Source organism: Tupaia chinensis, unplaced genomic scaffold (genome assembly GCF_000334495.1).
Source record: "Tupaia chinensis unplaced genomic scaffold, TupChi_1.0 Scaffold000047_1, whole genome shotgun sequence".
Classification (NCBI taxonomy): domain Eukaryota; kingdom Metazoa; phylum Chordata; class Mammalia; order Scandentia; family Tupaiidae; genus Tupaia; species Tupaia belangeri.
The window spans coordinates 8,281,332-8,299,234 of NW_006159505.1; the positions used below are offsets into that span (position 1 = coordinate 8,281,332).

Here is a 17,903-nt window from a genome sequence, read left to right on the forward strand (position 1 = left end):
CAGAGACAGAGAGAGGGGAAGTGAGAAAACGACTCCTTCCCCCCCACCCCCGGTGGATGGTCACCCCGTAATCCCTTCTTCTCCATTCTCTTGGAATTTTAGGCACATACCCATGCGTGCCTGGCATGTTTTTCAGGTCACCAGGTCTGAGACTCAAACAGCACATTTGGCCATATGGGATCCAGCTGCCTTAACCTTCATGCCATCTGCTGGCCTTCTCCCTATTCATGTTCTTTACGTATTCAACTTTACCTAGTTTGGCTTTTCTTTTCACTTTTGCTTTTATAGTAAGGAGCCCTTTTTGCTTTTTTTAAGGAGCCTTTTGCCATGGAGAAGTTTTACCTTTAGATGTGATCAAATTAATTTTTAAAAATTATTTCATTTAACTTTATTTTAATTTGACGGGGATGGGAGTGGGCGAGAGAGAGAGGAGGAAAGTGAGAAAGCAAGCTGCCAGGTTCAGGACTCAAACTGTGGTTGGCCATGTAGGAGTGCAGTGCCCTTAACCACCATGCCACCTGCTGGCCCCAATCAAATTAATTTTGTTTCTATGATTTAGCTTTTTCAAAGCATTCCTACCCTCTTACCATTAGATATTCTTCTATATTCTCTTTTAATTTTAGTGTTTTGCTTTTTGTTTTTGCTTTTGCGTATTAAAAAATATTTTTGTCATAGGTCATGTGTACTTGCTAGAGAGAGACCTTGAGAGAGAGTGAGGGAAAGCGAGAAAGCACCCTCCAGGGGGATGGCCAGCTGCGACCCCTTCTCCATTCTACTCCAGGATTTTGGACACACACATGTGCCCAGTGTGTTTTTCAAGCCGTCGTGTCCGGGACTTGAACCATGTAGTTGACCACGTAGGATCCAGGTGCCTTAACCACCACATGGTGGGCTGGCCCAATGTTTGTGGATTTCTGACCCACCTTGAGTTAGTATTTGGGATCTAATTGATCTCCTTCCACGCAGAATGCCCTGCCTCCGAGTGATTGCTGTGCCCTGCCCCTTCTGTCATGATCCAGCTTCCGGGTCCACTGGGGGATGGGCTCTGGCTCTCCTTTCCCGTTGGTCTCCTGAGCTCAGCTCCAAGTCCACACTGCTTGTTTACAGTGGTTTCAAATAAGCTTTGAGACCTGGCAACGTCCTTGAAACCACAGACACTGTTTTGCTCGTCACTCCATTTTGTGATGGACAGGAACCAGTTTAGAGGGGCTGGCTAGCACAGGGTCCCTCACTAGCCCCAGCAAGGCACAGGGCACCCAGGCTAAGGCCGAGCCATTCTGTGGGCAATCTCGCTGTCCATTGTGGGAGCCACCAGGCTCAAGTGGCTCCTGAAATGAGGCTGGGGTCACATGCAGAAGTGGTAACAATTGGTGTATTTGGGGCTACAGGCATTATATTGCAAACATAATTTTCAACTGTCTTTGCATTTTACTTTTTAAAATGTGGCTACTGGGCCAGCCTGTAGTGTGGTGGTTAAAGTGGGTCCAACATAGCTGGCTGTGTGGTTCGAGTCTCAGACGTGGCAGCTTGAAAATTATGCCAGGCTCATGTGTGTGCACACTCAAAATCCTGAGAGGAGAAGGAGGAGAAGGGATAGTGGCATGGCCAGTCCCCCTGGGGGGTGATTTCTTGCTTTCTGTCTCCCACCCTCCCAGAGATCCTCAGACCTTGAGAAGGGGAGGACCCCTCTCAAGAATCCCACAGTGAGTCATTGGCAGGCTTCCTGCTGGATCCCCGAATCACAGTGCTGATGAGCCTCCCTAGCCTGTCGGCCAGCTCAGGGTTAGTATAGACTCTTAACATGGCTCGGCCAGGCTGAATAGCTGCCACGGCCTACTGTCCTGAGAAGCAGGCTTTAATCCAGAGTCTTTGGGCATAGTCTTGTATTATTATTTAACGTTCATTGCTGCCCTTGGATATACACATAGTTTTCTGGTGGCTGCTGAGAAGTCCACCCAGCCCTCAGGGGAATGGGGTCTCCCGAGACCCATGGCAGAGGCCTCCCCAAAATGTAACTTGATCGTGGGGTTAGTGGCCTGAGGTGGTGTTAGTGGTTCCTGGAAGGAAGGAAATACCCCCAAGGGGTTAGCCCCTAGCAGCCATTTACATGAGGCTCCACAGTTGGAGACAAAAATCTTGCCAGGCTTATTTTTTAAAGATGGATTTGCAGGGGTCAAAAGATGGTGTAGTGGTTATGTCATTGGACTCTGAGGTAGTCACCTGTGGTTCACGTCCCAGACTGGCAACCTAAACTCATGCTGGGCACATGCATGTGTGCATGCCCAAGATCCTGAGAGAATGGAGGAGAAGGGATTGTGGCATGGCCATCTCCCTAAGGGGTGATTTCTTTCTCTCTCTCTCGCACGCGCGTGTGATCACAACTGCCCTAAGGCAAAAATCTCTGTTAAAAAAAAAATAGAAAAGTATTTGAGGGCCAGTCAGTAATGTGGTTAAGGCAGCTGGATCCCACATGGGCAATTGCATGGTTTGAGTCTGGACCCAGTGACCTGAAAAAATACTCCAGGTGCGTGTACGTGCATGTCCAAAATCCCAACAGGAGGGAGGAAGGGAGGAGAATGGATTACAGTGTGACCATCGACTGTGGGATGCCTTCTCACCACCCCTCCACCCTGCCACCTCTCTCCAGTGAGCACACATGCCCCTCTGGCAAACATTAAAAAAGTAAAGAATCTTCACTTTAAGGGATTTTTTAAAAAAGCTTTATAACTCATTCTTTCCAAGAGAGAGAGCGCACACGAGTGAGAGGCGGAGAGACAGGTGCCTTCGTCAGGGTCTTCAGGCTGCTGTCTGCCCCCAGCCTCAGCCCAGACCATGGGCGCATATGTGTGCCCAGTGTGCACAAGGGGACCTCAGGACATGAACCTAGAGCCTTCCACGTGGGCTCAGCATCGCTGAGTGTTACCGCTACACCACCATCTGTCCCCTACCTGGCTTATTAACTTAATTACATCATCTAAATAAACTGTTGTTAAAAAAAGTTTCCAGGGAGCAGTGCAGTCACATGAAATAAAACGGATGCCTTTATAGGTAGCTCACGTCACCATCATCATTGTCACGTGAATCTGTGGACATTGGCAGAGACATTTCAGTTCTGCTGTGCCAGCATGGCCACACATTCAGTCTCATGGAATCCTCTCAGCCCACTCTGGGAGGAAGCGTTTGTGTGTCCATTTTACAGAAGAGGAAACTGAGCTCCAGAGAGGTGCATTGATGGGGCTTCGAGCCCTCCTGGGCATTGCATGTTTCCACCTGTAGACCTGGAAGGGATGTGAGCGTTCGTCCGGCTTCCCTCCCCATTTTCCCTCCCCCTGCTGTACCCAGTGGCTTCTCTAACCACCTGCTGGGCAGTCCTTGCTGAAGCCCTCCAGGCCTTTGAGAACAAGATGGTTCTCAAGGAAGACCTTGAGTTGGTTCTTCCCCCATTAATGGATGCTGTCCCATGTGACTCTGATTGGATGCCCACTCTTCCTGAGTCCTCTGGGGTAGGTCGAGGCAGCATGAGAGGAGCAGGAAGGATGAAGATGGGTCCAGCTCTGCTGGTGCTTCTGATGGACTCAGGCAAGACCGGAACTCAATGGTCCGTTTGTGCTGGCAGAGAGAATGTCACCATGATCTTTGGACCGTGGTTGGCAGGCCTTGTGCCTGGGAGAATTCTAAGTTTGTGGGGAGTAACTGCTAGCCGCAGCGAACCTCTTACCTCTCTACTCTTGCCCCACACCCCTTGGGCTTGGAAGAGTGTCTGGATTTTTCCAGGCTGCTTGCTAGACTGTCCTGTAAGTAAGTGGTGTGTAGCTCTGCTGTACAACTACTTTGTGACCTTGGGCAAGCCAGTGGATCTCTCTGGGCGTCAATTTCCTTGTCTTTATAAAATGGGGTAATAACATGGCTGTGAGCATTAAATGAGATAATTTACACAAGACTGTAATGAGCATCCACATACTGTGAACTGCCCTTTTTGGCATGATTCACAATGTGTGTCATCCATTTAGATATGACCCATGCCACATGTGTGTGTGTGGGGGGGTGGGGGGTGTCTGAAAACTTCCTCTCTGTTCAGGCTCTGGCTTTTGCAGATCTGGGGTTTGTGTGCAGGCCCTGGTAATAGCTGAGCAGGAGAAGCTGGGATGTGAACCTCAGCCTCTCCCTGTTCTAGGCTTTGCAAGTGTGCCCCTTTTAGGAGCTCAGGGTGATGGGGACCTGTGCTCACCCTGGTAACCCGTTTCCTCTCAGAGGGGAAACCAGCAGCTTCAGAGACCGACTGCAGCTCTTCCCTCACCCGGGGTGTGCAGTGAGCCGGTGTGGAGGCTGCAGTGCAGGCATCGCAGGGAGAGTCCCCTGAGAAGAGCCACCTGAGTCCCCTGGGTGTTCCAGGCGACCGAGCTGCTCCTGCCTCCACCTGGGCCAGCAGGAGCTGAGTATGGTGTCCATGTCGGCCCTCTTGGCCCTCGGGATTCTCTTCATGTGGATGCGCTTTTGTTCATTTGAGATTTTATCTTGTCATCTATTATTGAAGAGAAGGAAGAGGAGGGGCTTGGAATGTAGAGATGGAATATTGACTAAGGTTGATGACAGAGTTAAGAGTCCTTTCTATTAAGCTTGGGCACACACGCACACGTGCCTGGCATGAGTTTTAAGCCACCGGGTCCGGGACGTGAACTGCGGTTGACTACATGGGAGTCCAGCGACATAGCCATTACACTAACTGCTGGTCCCGACCCCTCACTTCCTGATCCTTAGTGGAGGTCAGGACACCCTCAGGTAGGCAGCTAGCACATTGAGGGTGTATAGTTAACCTCGGCTGCATAGCAAACCATCCTGAAAGTTAGGGTAAGAAGTTAACAAGATAAAGAAGGCAAAAAAATGGACCAGATAGTAAATGTATTGTGTTTGTACATCATTTGTGTTCACCTGTGCTTTTGTAGTCCAAAGGCAGTACGTAAATGAATGGGCATATTCCAATCATTGTTATGTACAAGAAGACATGGGGCCAGCCAGAGGCATGGTGGATGAAGCGCTAGATACCACGTGGCCAACTGCATGGGTCAAATTCTAGACTTGGCAGCTCGAAGAGCATGCTGGCTCTAGTGTGAGCCCACGCCCCAGATCCCGAGAGAATGAAGGAGAAGGGATTGTGGTATGGCCGTCCTCCTGGACAGTGTTCTCCTCCAGCCCTTCCCCCCCATCTGCCTCTGATGAGTGCCTGTGCCCTCTAGAAAAATTAAAAAAGTAGATAAAGGCACGGGCCAATTGTTTGCCAACCCTGACTTATTTAGCATAGGGTTCTGAAAGCCCTGTGTGATAGGGCTCAGCTGGTTAGCCTGGAGTGGTCACTTGCTGGTTGTAGGACTTCCAAGAACACCGAGACAGCAAGCTGCAGTGTGCCGGCCATTTTTAAATTCCTGTTTGTGTCACAATAACTATTGTCCCTTTGTTCTCATCTGCTTGGCCAAAGCGAACAGAACTGCCAAGTCCAAGGTCATCAGGGAGAGGATTTCCCACAGTGGTAGATCCAGGGAGACACCGACTCCTTGGAGCTGTTGCCGTGACAGCCTCCCAGGAGTGGTCACCAAGGACAGCCCTGACAGTCCCTGCAAAGTCCTACCTGTGCTAAGTCCCTCCCAGCTGCTGCCATCCTCATTGTCCTGTGGTCACGGAAGGGGTCCTGCACCAGCCTGGCTGTGGTAGTTTCTGCCAGATGCTGCCGGTCAGCAGGCTGAAGTCCCATGGAGGCCTAGGTTCATTTCCAGCCCCCCTGAAAGCCAGGAGTGGTGATGTGAGCTTGTAGTCTCAGCTACTCTGGAAGCCGGGGTGGGATTGTCCTGTTGTAAAACACAGCATGTGCGCGTACACATAAGAAGGAATCATTATGCACACAGGACAGGGGAGGTCCAGGTTACGGTTTCTATGCTTTTACTGGCCACAGTGTTTGCTGGGTTGGCCAGCAGGTATAATTCATATTTTAATTTTGTTTCTGAGTAATTCTACATGGTAAGCAATTTTCAGTGTGTGCTGTTGGCCCTCTGTGGCAGGGGAGCTGTGAGGCAGGGAGGATTAAAAGCCTCTTGTGGACAGTGAGGGGCTTAGCTGTGAGTGAGATCTGGCCATGGTCACCTTCCCTCTTGGCCCTGCTTTTCTGATAAGACATTTCCACGAGGGAGCAGAGGAGGCTGAACAGAGACTGGCAAAGTTAAAGGCTGGCCTCCTGGACCGGGCCGTGCCACTTAGTCCCTACCAGACCCTGGACCTCAGTTTCCTCATCAGGGGACTGGGCAGATCCTAGGTCATCAAGGTCACATTTCTTCTGGCACAGACCTCAGCGATGACATAAACAGCATTATGGAGAGGCCATGCACACAGGAGGACTCCTTTGCCTGTCCACACTGTAGCCACTCCCTGGCAGGCTGTCATGTGAGCCTCAGGAGTAGCTTTTGACAAGACCTGGAAATCAAAGATTTTCCTTCTCTCCTCGTGCCTGATAATGTTGACCTTTGCCCTATGTTTTAGTCCCTTTTTGAACCATCATAATAGAGACTGGGTAACCCTTACTGTTCTGGAGATTGGGAAGTCCAAAGTTAAGAGACATTTATCTGGTGAGGGCCTTCTCACTGGGTCATGCCATATTGAGAGGGAGCAGAGGACGGAGCTGGCTTCTGTAACAAGCCCACTCACTCCTTCTAGAACGGCATCAATCCAGTCACCAGGGCAGAGTCCTCACGACCTAGTCACCTCTAACAGGTCCTACCTCCCAGCCCAGTAGTATAGGGGGTTACATTTCCAATACACAAACTGTGGGGGACAAATTCAAACCACGGGACCCTTTTTCAATGTTTGCCTGCCTTGAAGTAGATTCTGAATCTTTGTGGACTGTTTAGAATGAGATCTTTTTCCCCTTTACACAGATAAAGTTCACCTAACATGAAATTTACCACTTAAAAAAAAAAATTCCAGAGGCCACATGCACTTATCAGAGAGGCAAAGAAATAGAACGTTCTCCAGTAAGGCATGGTCATGTCTCCCTTTCTCCATCTTGTTGGGATTTCACATGTACCCAGCATATTTCTCAAGCTGTCAGAGCTGGAATCTAACCACAGTTGGCATTGTGGGATCTTGCTCCTTAAACCACTAGGCTACAGGTCTAGTCCAGTGAAATGTATGTATGTATGTATGTGTGTATTTTTGCCATAGGGTACTTGGGTTCACGGGAGACAGACAGACAGAGGGAAAGTGAGAAATCATTCCCAGGGAGGCTGATTAAACCACAGTCCCTTCTCCATTCCCTTCTTGGGATTTTGGGCATGCATGCACATGTGCCTGGTGTGATTTTTGAGTCGCTGGGTCCAGGACTTGAACTGCGGTTGGATATATGAGAATCCAGTGCCTTAACCACCATGCCACCTGCTGGCCTGAAAAGTATACAATTCAGTAGCATTTAGCGTATTCCTGTTGTACACCACACACTTCTAGTTCCCAAACTTCCAGTCTTCATCACCCCCCAAAGGAAGCCCCACACCCAGGAGCAATCACTCCATCTCCCTCCAAGGCCCTGGTAATGACTGTCTACTCTGTGGATTTGCTTACTCTGGGCATTTCATATCAGTGGAATCACATAATGTAGCTTTTTGTGCCTGGTTCTTTTCACTCAGCATAAGCTTTTCTAGGATGAGAGAAGCACACTGTTTGCGCTCTCAGAAGACTTCTGACACCACACACCGATCTCCTGTGGACACCAGGCCACCAAGGAGGTGTCCTCTAATTTAGTTCAATTCTGATGCTGTTGGCCTGGAGACAGAGTCAGATCCTGCAAGTTCAAGGCTCAGTCCCACAGAGTGGCCCCACCTCAGTGCTAATTGTAAGCCCTGGGTCTCCGATTTTTGCCCGACTGGCTATAAATCAGAGTTCACGTGACCCTCTCCTCGAGTTTGATTAATTTACTAGAGCAGCTCTCAGAACTCAGGGAAACATTTCACTTACATTTACTGGCTTATTATGAAGGATGCAGATGGTCAGGAAGGGGTCCATAGGATGAGGTCTGGAAGGGTCCTGCGTGCAGGGGTCTGTCCCTGTGGAGTTGGGGAGCATCCTCCTGGTACTAGCTGGGAAGCTTATCAAATCTCCTTTTTCAAGAGTGTGGAGCTTCACCTCTAGCCCTTCCTGCCTTCCCAGGGGTCTCTGGGTGGGGCTGAAATCCCCCACATTCCCACCCTCTAATCACTGGGTCTCCCTGGTGACCAGCCCCACCTCCAGGCTCTTATATCATTAACATAAACGCAGGTGGGATCCAAAGGGGCTCATTCCTCAAGGAATTCTGAGAGCTTTGGGATCTCTGTGCCAGGAACAGGAGACAAAGGGCACTGTGTTTATTATGCCACAATGAACAACGCATGTTGTATGTATCAGTTCTTCATTCCTTTTCGTGGCTGAGTAATAGTCCATGGTATAGATAAACCCCATGGATAGAAAATCCATGGGCCTTGGGTTGTTTCTAGTTCTTGGCTGTTGTAAATGGTGCTGCTGTGAACATTCACACACCAGGTTTTGTTTGAACATTTGCTTTCGCTTATTTTTTAAAATTATTTTAAAAATAATTATTTCTTTTTTTTTTCTTTACCAGAGAGAGGGATATATAGTGCGAGCGAGAAAGCAAGTGGCCAGGTCTAGTACTCAAACTGCTGCGGGCCATGTGGGAGTCCAGTGCCTTAACCACCATACCACCTGCTGGCCCTTGCCTTCTCTTCTTTTGAGAGGAGTAGAGTAGTGGCCCCTTAGAGGACCCGTGGTGTGGGCTTTCACAGACCAGGGAGAAGTGTGGACATTTTCTCCTCAGGGTACCTGTGGGGGTGGCCGAGCCCACCCATACATGCCCATGTAAGTCCCAGGACTCTTGGAGCAATCATGGCTATTCATTCCCTTGTGACAGATGAGGACATAGAAGTATCCAGGCTGTGAATGGTGGGTGAGCGGCTAAGCAGGGCTGGGATCAGGCAGGCCGACTTCAGAATCCATGAATCCATGCTCTTGCTTTATGGCACCTTCCAAGAAAAGGCCCCAGGCTCGGGCAGTTTGGTCTGCTTGGGTCTGTCCAGGACATAGAGACAGACCTAATGACTTGAAGCCCGGGGCTCTGTGCCTCAGGCATTCCCCTAGGGTTACAGAGCAGGTTCAGAGTGCTTTGCAATCATGATTTCCATCTCTGAGAATCACCTGCGCTTCTAAAAATAGACATCTGAAGGCTAGCATTTTTATCTTTATTTCTTTTATATTTAAAAAAATTATTATTATTATTTTAATTTCGCTATAAGGTTATACGTGCTCACCAGAAATAGCGAGAGAGAGAAGGAAAGTGAGAAAGCAAGCTGCCAGGTCTGGGACTTGAACCCGTCAATTATGTGAGAGTCCAGCACCTTAACGTACAAACCACCTGCTGGCCCCATGGCTAGCATTTTTAAATAGTTCAATACTGGGTCCAGCAGATGGCTATGTTGCTGGACTCCCATATAGTTGACCGTGGTTTGAGTCCCAGGCCCAATGGTTTAAATTCACGCCAGGCGCGTGTGGGGACATGCCCAAGTTCCCGAGAGGGGAATGGAGGAGAAGGGATTGCGGCGTGGCCATCACCCCCTGGGAGTGATTTCTCGCTTTCTGTCTCTCTGGCTTTCAGGCAAGTGCACGCGCTCTATAGCAAAAACCTCTCCAAAGAAAAAGAAATAGTTCAGTACTTTAGTTACTCCCTGTGGGGGGAGGAGCATCACCCTTCAGTGGCTGCTGTTATTATTGTCTACAACCCAGTCATTACTCCTTGTCTTAAACACATTGAGGTACAATTTACATACCAAATAAGTCACTTTTAAAGTACAGACATGTGTCACTGTGGTGCTGCAGTGAAGGGGGACCGCCTATGTGAAGGTGGTCCCATGAGGTTATGCCACTAGCCTGTGTGTGGAGTAGGCTCTGTGTCCACGTCCATGTAGGATATCTGTTTAACGATGGCAAAGACACCTAACGCATTCCTCAGGATGTGTGCCCACCATGACGTGATGCGTGACTGCAGTGCAGTGTGTTAGTGGTCACAGGATTATGCAGCCATGACCCTGGTTGATTTTAGAACAAATCAGTCCCCTCAGAAACAAACTCCATAACCATTAGTGGTGCTTTCTGTTCTTCCCTTCCCTGCCGTGGCAACTGGTCTGCTTCCTGCCTCTGGATTTCTCTGTTCTGAGCATTTCGTGTGAACGGAATCATTGCCTCTGAGATGAGGTCAGTTGTGTCTGGCTTCTTTAATTTAACAGAGTGTTTTCACAGTTCATCCATGTTGTAGCATGGATCAGTGCTTCATTTTCATGGCTGCATAATATTCCATTGTGTGGATAGACCACAGTGCATTTATCCATTCATAAACTGGTGGGCATTTGGATTTCCTCCACGTTTTGGTTGTAATGAATCATGCTGTAATGAACAGTTGTGTTTTCATGTTGTCAACCTAGATAACAACTGAGAGAGTAGCTCTCAAACTAAATGAGTTTATTTGGGAATATCAAGGGATTATAATCTGGAATACACATGTCCTGAGGGCTCATAGGAGATTGAGGCAAGGGAAACCTATAAGGCAAAAGGGAGAAGTTCATGTAAACTAAATTCATTTTGAAACAAAGTCCATTCATCATAGAGGCTCCTTGCAGGAGCTTGCCACTACTCAGTAACACTGGTTGCTGCTGCGGAGAAGCCTTCTTGGAAGCAATTTATCGGAATTTATCATCACAGAGCATTTTTGTAGCAGTGTGTACCATAGGTGTGCATGCATAAGGATTTCCAGATATTTTTTGTTAGAATTCTGAATCTCAGACCAATGTGCGTGGGTACCCTTCCTTGTGACCTCCTGGCTCTGCTTTGGTTTGGATCTGACTCCAAGTCACTCCATCTTGGCCTTGGTGGTGTTTAGCATAGAGGTGTGTTTTATTAGTTTTAGGTATAAGCCTAGGAGTGCAATTGCTGGATTATATAGTTACTTTGTGTGCAGTTTTTTTTTTTTTTCACAATGTACTTTAAAAAACAATTGATCTTTTTATTTTAAGAACCTATTTAATTTATTATTATGATTGTTTTTTAGTTTGCTATCAGGCACACGTGCTCACCAGAGAGAGAGACAAAGTGAGAAAGCAAGTTGCTGGGTCCGGTACTCGAATCATAGTTGGCCACGTGGGAGTCCAGTGCCTTAACTACCATACCACCTGCTGGCTCTGATCTTCTTAATTTTAAGGTAAATACACTTGTAAGAAAAATACAGAGATGTTCCCTGTGCCCTTTAGCTGGTTTATAGCAACAGTAGTATTTTGGGGAACTGTACTATAGTATGACAGCCAGGATAAGGGCATGGCTAGCATGAGAACACTAATATTGTGATCAACACAAGGATCCCTTATGTTGGTCCTTTATAGTCACGCACACTTCCTCTCCCCCTCACCAACTCCGTAACCCCTGGGAACTACTAATCTGATCGCCACTGATGTCATGATTTCAGTAATAGCAAATATCCTTTTGGGATAAGTCTCTGTCTCTCTCCATGTAACTCTCTAGAGATTCATCCAGATGGTTGCCTGTATCAGTAGCTCTTTCTTTTTTATTGCTGAGTAATATCCCACGGCACATACGTATCAGATTGTTTAGCCAGTCACCCTTTGGAGGCCATCTGGATTGTTTGCAGGTTTTGTCTATTACAGTGAAAGCTGCTATCCACATTAACGTACAGGTTGTTCTGTGACCATAAGTCTTCCTTTCGCTGGGAAAAATGCCCAGGTGTGTGCTTTTTGAATCATATGGCAGTTGCATGTTTAGATTTTTAAGAAGCTGCTACACCATTTTCCAGAATGGCTGGGCCATTTTATTATATATTTCTCCCAGCAGTATATGACGTTTCTCCATTTTCTCACTAGCAGTGGGTGTTACTGTTTATTTTAGCTGTTAAGCTACTTATCAGTCATCTCAATGTCTTTAAAAGAGAATTATTTATTTATTTATTCATTCATTCACTTATTCCAATTTGATCAGACAGACACACACACACACAGACAGGGAAAGTGAGAAAGCAAGCCACTAGGTCCGGGACTTGAACTATGGTTAGCCATGTGGGAGTGTCCAGCACCTTAGCCACCACGCCACCTGCTGGTCCTGCAGTCATCTCATTTTAATTTGTGTTACTTTACCCTGCTGGTCCTGCAGTCATCTCATTTTAATTCGTTACTTTAATGGCTAATGATGTTGGTTATCTTTTTGTGGGTTTATTTGCCATCTATGTGTCCTCTTTGGTAAGAAGTCTCTTTAGGTCTTTTGTTGTGTTTTAATTGGATTGTTGTTTTTGTTTGTTTGCATGTTGTTGAATGTCAAGTTGTCCTTTGTCAAATATGTGGTTTACATTTTCTTCCATTTCATGATTTGTGATTTTATCCTTTTAACGGAGTCCTTTACAGAGCCAAATTTTTAAATTTTTGCAAGGTCTTATTTATCAGTCTTTATGTATGTATGTATTTAGCTGCCGGAGGGTGTCAGGACTTGGCAGGAGAATACCCTAGTGGGCTGTGGTCCTGTTGCAATCCCTTCTCCATTTCTGCATCCTATTGGGGTTTCGAGTTTGCATACACATGTGCCTGATATATCTTTTCTTTTTTTAAAAAAATTTTTTCCGAGAGCTGTTCTTGCTATAGGGCATGTGCACTCTCTGAAGACAGAGAGATAGAGAGAAAGTGAGAAATCACCCCCCAGTGGCCATGGCCATGCCATAGTCTTTTCTCTTCTATTCACTTCTTGGGATTTGGGGCATGCATGCACACATGCCTGGCCTGGTGTGAGTTTCAGGCTTCCAAGTCTGGGACTCAAACCGTGGTTGGTCATATGGGAGTCCAGTGCTACGACCATTATGCCATCTGCTGGCCCCTGCTTGGTATGTTTTTCAAGCCATTGGGACTCAGACCATGGCCGGCCATGTGGGATCCCATAACCAGCCCCAGTTTTTCTGTGTGTGGACTTAGATTTTGCATCAAGTCCAAGAAGTCATCGCCTATCTCCAGATTCTGAAGTTTCCTCCTGTTTCTTTTCTTTACATTTTTTTTGTAAAAGTTTTATCATTTTATGTTTTATATCTAAGCCCAGGATTTATTTTGAATTAATTTTTGTATAAGACATGAGGCCTAGGATGTTCATTATTTTGCCTATGGATATCCAATTGCTCTGACACTATTGGTTGACAAGATAATCTTTCTCCCATTGAATTTTTGCACCTTTGTGCGAAAATCAGCTGGATGTACTTGTGTGGTGGTTTTCTATTATAAAGGCCTATTGCTGTTTGGTCCAACAGGTGGTGTGGTAGTTAAGGTGCTAGACTCCACATGGCTAACTGTGGTTTGAGTCTCGGACCTGGTGACTTGTTTTCTCACTCTCCCCATCTCTCTCTATCTCTGTGTCTCTGATGAGCACACGTGCCTTATAGCAAAATTAAGTAGTAATAATCATGGGGCCAGTAGGTGGAATGGTGGTTAAGGTGTTGGACATTTCCACATGGCTGACCACAGTTCAAGTCCCAGACCTGGTATCTTGCTTTCTCACTATCCCCCTCTCTCTATGTCTTTCTCTGGGTCAAATTAAGATAAATGAATGGGGACCAGCAGGTGGCATGGTGGTTAAGGCACTGGGTGCTCCCACATGGCTGACCATAGTTCAAGGGGAGCGATTTTTCACTCTCTCTCTCTCTCTGTATCTCTCTAGTCAAATTAAAAATGAATGAATGAATAAGTAAAGTTAAATAAATAATTAAAAAATAAAATAACAATGAATAAATAAAATTAAATAAATCTAAAAAATATTCATAAATAAAATTAAATAATTCTTATAAAAATACAAAGTCCTACTGCTATGCACCTATCCCTCCCCTGGACCAACACAACTTTGATTACTGTAGTATATAATCTTGAAATTGGGTAGACTGATTTTTCTCACCTTAGTCTTGTTTTTTAGATTGTTTAATTCTAGTTCCTTTCCCTTTCTGTATAAATTTTTGAATACATAGTCCATATCTTAAAAAGATAGCTGGGATTTTAATTACATTCAACTTGTAGATCAATTTGGGAAGAATTGACTCCTGACTCTCATCAATGTGGTGTAGATTTCGGCATGTAAGTACTGTACGTTTTGTTAGATTTATACCTAATCATTACATTTAGAAAAGCAGTTGAAATAGTGTTATATTTTTAGCTTTGATATCTACATGTTCACTGCTAGCATATGGGATGCAATTGATTTTTTTTTTTTTTAACGAATTATTTTATTTAACTTTACTTATTTATTTATTTTAATTTGACCAGAGAGTAAGAGAGAACGAGAGAGAGAATGAGAAAGCAAGCTGCCAGGTCTGGGACTTGAACTGTGTTTGGCCATGTGGGAGTCCAATACCTTAACCACCATGCCACCTCTTGGCCCCCTACATTTATCAATTTTTAAAAATAAATATTAGGGGGCTGGCAGATGGCATAAATACATTTATCTATCTATTTATTTAAATAAATAGATACTTAAATAAATAGATAAATAAATTAAGTTAAATAATAAAATAATTCTTTTAAAAATAAAACAGTATTAGACCAGCCTTGCATCCTTGGAGTAAACTCCACTTGGTCATGACATGTAATCCTCTTCCTGTATTACCAACGTCTATACACTGATACTTGGTTAAAGAGCTCATTACTGCCTGTTGGAAGTTAATGTCCCCGCTTCCCACTTTGGCTTATTGGACATTGCCCGGGCGAGGGATTGGATGCCACATTACCACCACACACAGTGGAGATCTGACCTCCTCACTTGGCCTCTGCTGTAGGTGGGGTGGGGCGCAGTGGCTGTTTCTGGCTGGCGTAGAGCGGCTTTTGTCTAAACATGTCATCTTAGTGGCCACATTTCAGGTTCTTTATTAAGGACAGCAGCTTTCGTCCTGCCCCTGTTGCTGTTCCTGGGTCGCATGTCTGGGCTGTATGAGGCGAGGAGAAAGCTCTGAGTCCTCACACCTGTCCCTGGCCGGTCTGCCTTCCTCTCCCCACCCTTCCGAGTCTTAGGCTGGTGTTCTACACAACACCCTGGGTGTCTAGTCATACTTCATGTTGGCCAGAGGAAGTCCTCCATCTTCCCAAGGGGAAAAGTGAAGTCTGATTTTTAGCTCAGAAAGCCCAGGATCTACATGATTTTTTCTTTTAATAATTATTTAATTTTATTGGTTATTATTATTATTTTAATTTGACCAGAGAGAGAGAGAGAGAGAGAGAGAGAAAATGAGAAAGCAAGTTGCCAGGTCCAGAACTCAAACCACAGTCGGCCATGTGGGAGTCCAGCGCCCCCACCACCACGCCACCTGCTGGCCCGTACATGACGTTTTAACATGTACCTCTCAGTAGCCTCTACTGACTCTGGTTTCTGTCTCTTCACAGGTCTGGAAAGCTTTCTGTTCTCCCTGCCTTGGCTACCCAGAGCACAGACGGTTCCTGTGCTAGGACTTCCCGCACGGCTTAGTCTGCCTACCCCTCTGGTGAGTTAGAACATTTTCTCGTCCTTGTTATCTATAAGCCAATGGCCTTCATCAGGTTTGGTCCCTGAGCATCGTGGCCAGAGGACAGCTGGTTACTGTGGTCAGGCCTGCGTGTTTGCATTTGGGTGACAGGAAGGTGGATGGAGTTGTTCTTGGTGCCGGGGAAACCAGGCTGCCCTTAGTGTCCAGCTAGTGTGACCTAGAGGGACTGCAGGGCCTGTGGCTCAAAGTCCCAGCTCTGGCTTCTCCTGTCTGCTCCGAGAGGTCCCAGTTGTCATGCTCATGCCAGATTCAGTCATATGACTGCAAACAGGAGTGGTGGAGACACTCTGAGCACCGCTCAGACCAGGGGTGAGCCTGCTGCTGACCAGAAGGAAGGACAGAGGGAGGCCTGGCATGCCCTGTGTGCCCTCTAGCATGAAGACACACCCTGAGCTCCTTGCCTAGTGCCCAGTGGCCCACACTCTGCTTCACTGGTATCCCTTCACTGGTGATCTGTGCTTAAAACCTGCACTTGCTGAGTCCTCATTAACATCCCTGTACTGCTGCCTCCATGCGGAAAGTGCAGCCACCGCCATTCTCAGGTGAAGGCAGGCCCTTCGCAGTCGGTACTTGATCACTCTCACAGGGTCACTGAGCGGCTGCTCCCGGCCTGGCTGGCCACATGTTAGGGCTGTTGGTGCAGGACTCCTAGCCTGACCCCCTGTCCTGGGGACCTTAAAGGCAGATACTTGGAGTCTGGACCTCTTGGGCGGTCTCTCAACACTTTTGTCATTATTGCCGTCCTAATAAGCCATTATGAGACATTTTTCCCTAGCTGCCCCCTCAGTGAGACCTCAGTACCATGGAGATGGTGTGTATCTGTTAATGCCTTGTTTGTATATCTGCGCTTCATCCTCCGTGGCCTGGTGAGAATGTCTGTCCAAGATTATGAGCACAAGACAGGAATGAGGCACGTCCCAGTACCTCCTGGTCCTGGTCCCCCGTGGCTTTGGGGGGGCACCTGCTCTCTGGACTTGCTGCTTCCAACGCCGCAGCCTACCAGCTCTGTCTAAAATCTACTTTGAATCTTCCCACTCTCCATATCCCTCCCTTCTCTGCATCCCAGCGTCCCTCCAAGTCTTCAAGCCCTGTCTCTAGCTTCTGTAGTTTCCTTCTTCCATCTCTTGTGGGAAGGGGTTCTCTTGAGCAGGGGGTGGCACGTGCTCCCACCATCCCCAGCATCCTGGCCAAGTAGGCAGAGACCTATGCTAGTCACTTTCCCGTTAGGCTCACAGTTCTGGCTCTCTGGCCAGCTCAGTCACAAGGTGTCAAGTTTACGTCTGTGAGAATGTGTGGTTCTAGGGAAGATGGTAGTCTGCCCCTCTGTTTGGGGGTCAGCAGCAGGCTCAAGAGGGGAGCAGATTTGTCCCTGTTCACAGGACAGGAGTGAGTGCATGCCCAAGCACTGACTTGAGCCACAGGACATGAGGCAAGCAACTAGACATGAATGTGGACTTCCGTGGGGTGTGAACTTGGGACCTGACATTAGTGAGCTGGTAGCAGGAGGCAGAGCTCAGAGCCCACTGGGCTGCGTGGGTTTCATCATCTAGAATAGCACCTGCATCAGGCCAGCTCACTGGCCACGTTCTGGCTAGCTCGCAGCACCTCGAGCCTCTGTGAGCCTCGGTTTGTACCAAGCTCTTCTTATCTCCTCCAGGGACTTAAGTGAGGAAAGGACACTTGGACCAATTGAATTGAACTTTTGCTTGTTACCACAGTGAGATCTGTGGAGCCAGCTGGTGACATGGTGGTTCAAGTGGCTGGGTCCCACGCGGTGACTGTGAGCTCCTGAGTCCTGGACCTGGTGTTGAGAAACATGCTAATTCCAAAAGGAGAGAGAGATGGAGGAGAAGGAATTGCAGCGTGACCATTCCCCCCGGTGCTGTTTCTCTCTCCCTTGTACTCATTCTCTCTTTCCAGTGAGCACAAATACCCTCTGGGAAATTAAAAAAAAAAATAAAGCAAAACAAACAAAAAAAAACTAGTGAGGTCTGGTAACCGTATTTGAAAAGGCTCTGGATCCTACATGACGAGCCAGTCTGGGCAGCTCATGGCGGCTGAGAGTGAGTGCATTTATTTTTGGTTCCTAGCCAGGGCTCTCTACCACTCAGTCAGTGGTCTCCAGGGAAGGGGAGCTGCTCTGGGGAGTTCTGTTCATGGGGGTGATTAGTCTCTAAAAGAACCTCCCAGAGCCTCTCAACTGGGAGAAGGAGCTTGCTGATGTGTGGGAGGTGGTGGGCTTTCTTCTCTGGGATGTGTCTCCTCTGGGAGCCCCCCCCGGCAG

General features: G+C 47.2%; 1 protein-coding gene across 1 annotated transcript in view; it reads left to right on the forward strand.

Moving 5' to 3' along the window:
• The window catches only part of LOC102495642 (SH3 and multiple ankyrin repeat domains protein 2), a gene marked incomplete at its 3' end in the record, with an annotated part of 501,991 nt that overhangs the window by 21,556 nt on the left and 462,532 nt on the right, over positions 1-17,903 (forward strand). The window contains 1 exon segment of the mRNA XM_006141097.3: positions 15,480-15,577.